This window comes from Silene latifolia, chromosome X (assembly GCF_048544455.1).
Source record: "Silene latifolia isolate original U9 population chromosome X, ASM4854445v1, whole genome shotgun sequence".
In the NCBI taxonomy this organism is placed as follows: domain Eukaryota; kingdom Viridiplantae; phylum Streptophyta; class Magnoliopsida; order Caryophyllales; family Caryophyllaceae; genus Silene; species Silene latifolia.
Window position 1 is genome coordinate 13,780,517 of NC_133537.1, and position 7,217 is coordinate 13,787,733.

Consider the following 7,217-nt stretch of genomic DNA (forward strand, 5'->3'; position numbering starts at 1 on the left):
AGTTCATTGGATTGATTAGTTTTAGGTGCCAGAATCTTCGGCTCTGATACCACTTTCACTAGTACAGAAATGGCTTTTGGCTACGGTTAAAAACGACATTTGGCTACGGTTCCTCGACCGTAGTAAATCGGGGCGTTGCCTTAGATCAAGTAGTTATGGCTACGGTCAGGAACCGTAGCCAAAAGTGACTTTTGGCTACGGTTATTAATAGGAACCATAGCCTAAAGCGACTTATGGCTACGGTTATTAAGATTTAACCGTAGCCATAAGTCACTTTAGGCTACGGTTCTCTTTTAACAACCGTAGCCGTTTCTCAATTAAAATTTTAAAAAAAAAAATATTTACAAAAATATGATTTATTATAAATGTAAATTCTTTAATTAAGATAATAATAATTTACAATACCAATGTTTAACATACAATTACCATTACAAATCAACATCAGTATCAAGTTCTCATAATATTCTACCTCACAACTAAGCAGCTTCCTTCTTGTGCTTCTCTTTCCCGAGCTTCTTCTCCTCTTTGCATTTTCTCTCTTCCTCTGCATGTTCTCTTCCAATCCTCTCCCACTCTTCTCTCCTCCGCCTCATGCCTCTCCCTCGCCTGAGCAACAAAGAAATGGGAGTGGATAAGTCAGGCAGAAAAACAATTTCACGTAACATGATGGCCCTATTTCAGTCTTGAGCCAGTTACAACGAACCTGCATCAACATTCTAATGCAACAGCCAGCAGGTGTGTGACATACACACTAAAAATTAGCTTCGAGATGAGCACAAAAGAAAATATTCTAAACCAACCAAATACAAAAAATGTCATTAATTCACTTCTCCCTCAATCCGGAACAAACTCTAGAGTGAAGGGAAAACTTAGCTAGCTTTTAGACAAAAGTTTAAAATCTATTTCAAAAAGAGGCTTTTTAATGCTACATCTCACAGCATAATATAGACACGGAAAAAAATGTACCTAGTTCTGAAGAGCACGAGATCCATGGATATGCTGAAGGATACTCTTTCAGTAGCTCAATAACCCAATTTTGATTATCAGTTACCATCATCAGAATTGTTGGTTCTACAAAAAACTGTCGCTGCAACAAGAAAACATTTATATTAGCAAATCTCACAATAATCATAAATCACGGAAAAGGACAAAGTCATATATATAATCTCTTAATGGAGCGTCTAATTCTACGAGATCTACCATATGAAAGTATGAAAATACTACTCCGTAGCATGAACTGCTCCCAGAAAAGTGGTGAACACATCCAATAGATAATCATGTGTTACTAGATATTTAAATGGAACAACATTAACAAGACAAACTGCTCAGAATTTCAGATGGTATATTATGAAAATACAAACTTTAGCACAACAGATAAGGATAACTCAACAGCGCATTGCTCTGTGATATCAAAAATAGCAAGTTTCATAAAAATACATACTCTATTGAATAACTAATGAGTAATCTCACAATGAACGTCATTCAATCAAAATCATAAGCGATTGCAAATAATGATGCTAACCACTTACCCATGACTAACATTCTTTGGCAGAGTAATCTCTCCAATCACGTTTTGCTACTCCAGCCTTTCTTGGGCTTTATATGCCTAATAGAATAGTACACAAAAGAAAATGAAATCACAAAAGGGTTGAAACACTTTTTTAAATAAATGTCAGCAACAGTTTATGGACTGCACGAGATCTAACCTCCTAGCCAAACAGCAACAACAAAAAATAAAGTTATACGATACCAAAGAGTAAAAGCATTTCCCCATGGTTACTACTTACTAAAACATAGAGCACAGGCCAGGAGAGAAAGAGAAGAATTTGCCTTGATATCAAAAATAAAAGGTTACTTTTCAAAGTTGACTGTCACCCTGCACGTTTGAAAAGAGACCGTATAAACCGAATTAGAACAGTGTTGAACCTAATTCATATTAATAGGCATTGGCAAATTCACATTAAGCCTAGTTATGAAAATACAAACTTTAGCTAAGTAGCTACTAAAAATTACAGGTAATCTAGGATCCACCCTGGCACTAGATATGCTAGCCAAGCAATCAGATACTCATGCCGCTTTTTTATTCTTTGTGATGGGTGTTTTTTAATCAAAGGTAAACAAATGGTTGGACGGAGGAAGCATGACCGTTAATCAAGTCTGGAGGGGCCTGACACCGGCTGACTATTAAGTACATATACATTTCAGTGAAAAAAATGAACATTCGGCTCCTCGCCTCGTGGTTGTGAACCAGTATTCACATATAAGAAATGAGTTTAAGAGCAAGATAAACAGTTTTGGATCCTTGTAATTTATAAATTTTTCAGTTAAAGGCTTCTCTTCTAACTCTTTCAATTATTTTTGTCAAAATACGAAGACATAAACTTAATAACTTACGAATGTTTCTCAATCCAAACCCACTTTAGTTAGAATTCCAAATCCGTCACTTGCAAAGTTGTAAGTTTGTATTGAAAGTGACTTAAAAATGAATAAAACCGGCAACAACAAAGCGAAAATTCCAATACACCACAAATACAAAGCTTTTCAAGGAACCTAACATCAAAGATTAGTCTATAAACGACAATGCGCTAAACATAAACCCTAAAAAGTAAAAATCAAACAAAACTAACATAACTTGATAGAAATCAAAAAAGGAATTACCTTTGCGGCATAGAAATCATAAGAAATCGCAGCAATCGGCTCAGATATACCCATTCCAATTTCCTTTGCTACTCGAATTTCATCTTCAAAATCGCAAGAAATCGCAAATCAAGGGAAAGGAAGACAAAGAGATCGAGGTGTTTGGCAGCACCAAATGTTACACCACCATCTGGTTGTTCAATTCCACATCATTAATACCCTAGAAAACTTGAATGGTGATAATATGTTGATGATTGTTTTAAAATACCAAAAAAATGAGAGGAATTGGGGACAATTAGGCGGATGCAAGAGGGATTTGAAGGTAGAAATTGAAGGGTAGTTCAAGGAAGAGATTTGTAGTAGATTGATTAATGGAAGAGGATGTACAGAAATGGGAGTTGAGAGATTAAGAGATGAAGGAGAGGCGTTCGAAGTCTGCGGGTATGTGAGGGCTGATTTAGGAAGATGGATAGACAAAGTCACAAAGCAGTTTGTGTTATACTAGGCTGCATTTAATATGTATAAACTTTCGGCAACGGTTCACAATAACCGTAGCCTTTTCTTCATATAAGGCTTCGGTTTTTAAATGGAACCGTAGCTTTTTCCAGTTAATGTATTATACAACCGGTTGTATATACAACTTATTCAGTGTTGTGGAGCTTTGTTACAAAGTTGTCGAGCTCTATTAACAAAATTATCGAGTTATGATACAAAGTTGTTGAGCTTAACAGAATAATTATTAAGCTCAATAACTTCGTAAAATAAATTTCAATAACTCAGTAAAATAACTCAACAACTTTGTGTGAGAGCTCGATAATTTTGACACGGTTGTACATAGCTCTTATAAAACCAGTTGTAGGATAGTATTTATGAGCTTTTTCCTTTGTCCGATATTTATGGCTACGGCTGTTTATCAATAACCGTAGCCTTTGATAAACGGCTACGGTTAATAACAGAAACCGTAGCCTTTTCTTCCCGCCTAATCTACTTTTTGTACTAGTGTTTGTAACACCCCCTCATACCAAGGTACCTTACCAAGAACTACCCTAGCATGAAAGGCTGTTACCATCTCGGTTTCCCGAGGTTGGTATATCAAAGTTACCAATTTCAAACAACCTTTATTAAAGTATAAAGAGTTAGTGATTACATGTTTCCAACACCAAACCAAAGTATAACTGTGAAAGGTCTAACAACTACAACGAATGCAAGCTAAGTCTCTTGACGGCGGAAGCTAGACTCGAGTGATGACTCCCCATGACTGTCTCATAGCTAAACATCTGCATTACCTGTCACAATCTGCTCACCATCCCCGAATGGATCACCGCAGGTTTTATAAAACAACAACGACGGGGTCATTACCGTTCAATCAAGATAAGACAAACAAGTAATGTAACCGGCTGATCATCCTCCACAGTAACGGACTACACACCTAAGTGTGTAGCCCTGCCGGATTACCCATCGCAACAGGTAATCCACTCCGCCAGTGGGGGACCGCAGCCCATCCCCACCAAGTCCAGCTCATCAACGAGCGACTATCAATCCCTGTCCCTTAATGTGCACATCCCCTCCCGTGACGGGTTCCACGGAGGGCGAACTAGGGTGTGAAACCACTCCCGCAAGTGACTCCACCACAATCACACACACCACAAAGATCACAAATTTGCCACAACACCACAACCGTCACAACACAACCACATCACCACCGTCACCACAACACCCATACTCCGATGATCAGCAGATAACAACAATTACAAAACAAACACAATCTTAAATCAATTAACAGTAACTGAGTAGGAAAACCCTACCTTAGCAACAATCAGCAACGATGGAGACAATCACTAGAACGACTCCTCTACGAAGTCCTCGCCTAAACAATAATCACATAACACAATTACACATTGCACAATCCTATTTCCCCCAAATTCATAAATAAAGCAAACCCTAGAATTAATCATCAATGACATAGGGATAAGGACTTACCGACGGAAGAATGAAAGATTGAATGCAAAAGCTACGATGACCACACACACACAGAGGAGAGATTTGGGAGTGATTAGGATGTCGTACGTATGATTAGGTTTTGTAAAATGATGTTTAGAAACTGCTTTATCGAATAAATAATCCCTAAACACTCCCGCATCAAACCGCTGAAATATTACTCGCCAGACCGGATACTCGGTCGAGTATTCATCATACTCGGCCGAGTATTCCTTGGCAGTAGCCAAACAGACTACACATCTACACTACTCGGCCGAGTAGGCTCTACTCGGTCGAGTACTTAGCCTAAGAAATCCGTAGTATTACATGTTATCTTCACAAGACACGCCATTAGCTATGGCGTGTTTCCTTTGTTTCACTTGTTCAGCTACTGACTTTGGGATTGAATTTAGGCTGATTAAACACGCCATATACAATGGCGTGTTTTCTGAAATAAACACGCCAATACGTATGGCGTGTTTAAACCCCATACAGGCTCGTCAAAACCGAGCCTACGTGGACACCATTTCGATAAATATTTTCAAAACCGACCTAAAACGACAATTCTTTTATTTTTGAGCATTATTTCAAAAACGGACTCAGTTTTAAAGGATTAATAATTTCTCGTATTAAATTAAATCCACTTGTTATATAATCGTGTCTAGTAAGCTAAATATATTTGAAAATGTTACATAAATATTTAATTAGGTTTGGTAGCCAACAAGTATTTATTAAAGTACTAAACCCTACCATTGACCTACTTCTTGAATTCTTGAATAATAGTCAAAGTCGCAAACTTGGAGCAGAAGTATCAATAAATGAAGATACAGCCAAAGTAGCAAACCACTATTGGGCCGTTGATGTCACGTGAATCATTCCAACCGCTTTATACTTTTAGTTGTTATCCGGGTCGAATTTGTCGTATAGTACCACGAGTAAAAACAAGATAATTTTATGTTAAAAAATATCATTTTATCTTAAAAAGCGATCGTTTATAATAATAAGGAATTGTCACTTTTTAACATAAAATGCTCATTTTTATCATAAAATAGTCACATTTATGTGGTTGCTGTTAAGAACCATTTCCACCAAAAGCTTAAACTAATGGTTGAAGTCTCAAAATCTAATTTATACTACTAACACGCCCCCTCACACGAATGCCCATTGAGCTTGAGGTGTAAATACAACTACAGGCCTCCGCATATCTGGTGCTTAATATTCCACTTTAGAAATTGGGGGCGAACCCGTGACCTTTTAATCAGGTGGCTCTGATACCATATCAAGAAACCATTTCCAACTAATGGTTGGAATCTCAAGATCTAATTTATACAACTCTTAGCGGCACACGACATTATTATAATTATTAAAGATGGCTGCAGGTTCCCTCATAAAAAAAAAAAAAAAAATAAAAAAAGATTTCTGTTGCAGCTTATAGCCTCACACTCGCTCGAACCAATTCAACATTACTAAGCAGGACTTGTAGGGGGTATCAATATTAAGGGTGTTAATGAGCCGAGCCGAGTCCGAGCTTGGCCTTGCTCGGCTTGTGCTCAAGAACCAAAACTCGAGCTTGAGCCGGTCTCGAGCTTACCCGAGCTTGAAAAAAATGTGCTCGTTATAAAGCTTGGGAATTTTAACGCGAGCTCGAGAAACTCGAGCTCAAATCGAGCCTATATAAAACTGTTTATTTTTTTATTTTATTTTCTTTCGATATTTTCAATAACAAGGCTCGTAGGTTATATGTAAAAGTATTTGGCAAATCAGCAAGACATTTGATATGCGTGATACAAAATATAATTTGATAAAATATCTTTTATTAAATATCAGTAATATCTTATGTAATCACACAAATTCGAGCCGCTCGCGAGCTTTTCGAGTCGAGCCAGTCTTTGCTCGGCTTGACTCGTTAAGCTCTCGAGTCGAGCTCGCACGAGCCAAGCTTTGACCGAGTCGATCTCAAGTAGCTCGCGAGCTGTCTCGTCTCATTAACACCTGTAGGTATCCGTCACCAACCTTTTGATATACTCCTTCCGACCAGGTCATTTGTTGTCTTATTATATTTTCGGGTGTGTTGTAATTATTGTTCTTTTTATTTTAAGAATGTATTTGATGAGATAGTTCTCCTTCAATTTGGTCCACTTGTCATCTATTAATTGGCTCTCCCCTTTTTCCTTAGTCTTCGTGCCAAAACCAAATGTCGACAATTGACCGGGACGGAGGGAGTAACAGTGCAGCCGTATATTTGAAGGAATGTTTGGAGCAGCTAGGAATGTGTCCTGGTGATCGTCCTGGTGATGTGATACTGAAGGGAACAGGAGATATTAGTGAGATCGTTAGCTGTTTCGGATGAGAATACTCCGGTTTCCGGCAATTTCCTGAGCATTAGGCACTCCCAGTCCCAGAATAAGGAAAGGATATTCATTGGCAAAATAGGAAGTTCATTAAATATCTTTATAACAATGCGGCAGACATAAAGCCCAGACAAACATATACATGAGACATCCCCATCTCTACATCTGTAACCCTAAATTGTAAATTAAGCCCTGCTGGTGTTGATCGCTCTCAAACTCATCTCAATTTCAATTCTGTGAAAAAAAAAAAAA

At 37.8% G+C, this 7,217-nt stretch overlaps 1 long non-coding RNA gene across 1 annotated transcript; it reads right to left on the reverse strand.

Moving 5' to 3' along the window:
* Positions 1–345: 345 nt before the first annotated feature.
* LOC141622945 (uncharacterized) lies at positions 346–3,108 on the reverse strand. The gene is made up of 5 exons (XR_012533146.1): positions 2,659–3,108; positions 1,788–1,876; positions 1,530–1,606; positions 967–1,087; positions 346–606 (listed from the first exon to the last, which is right to left on the reverse strand). It is a non-coding gene; the product is annotated as an uncharacterized LOC141622945 (long non-coding RNA).
* Between the last annotated feature and the right edge of the window lie 4,109 nt (positions 3,109–7,217).